Genomic DNA, 384 nt, shown 5'->3' with positions numbered 1-384 from the left:
GGGATTTACTTTGCTATCATTGATTGAACTAGGGGTGTGCATTTTCGGTTTGGATTTTTCTATTTTTGGTTTTGGAAAAGTGTAACCCAATTCGATCCAAAATAAGTTTGGTTTGGTTTGGTTTTCTCCTATTCAGTTAGACTTTTTTCGGTTTGGTCAATAATTAATAACATAACCAAAGTAATAATATTTAATCCCTTAAATATACTTTCTAATATAAATCATAAGTAAACTTAAANAAATTTGGTTTGGTTTGGTTTTCCCCTATTCGGTTTGGCTTTTTTCGATTTGGTCAATAATTAATAACATAACCAAAGTAATAATATTTAATCCCTTAAATATACTTTCTAATATAAATCATAAGCAAACTTAAAACACAATACT

This window comes from Solanum stenotomum, chromosome 12 (genome assembly GCF_019186545.1).
Source record: "Solanum stenotomum isolate F172 chromosome 12, ASM1918654v1, whole genome shotgun sequence".
In the NCBI taxonomy this organism is placed as follows: Eukaryota; Viridiplantae; Streptophyta; class Magnoliopsida; order Solanales; family Solanaceae; genus Solanum; species Solanum stenotomum.
This window is presented reverse-complemented; position numbering follows the sequence as displayed.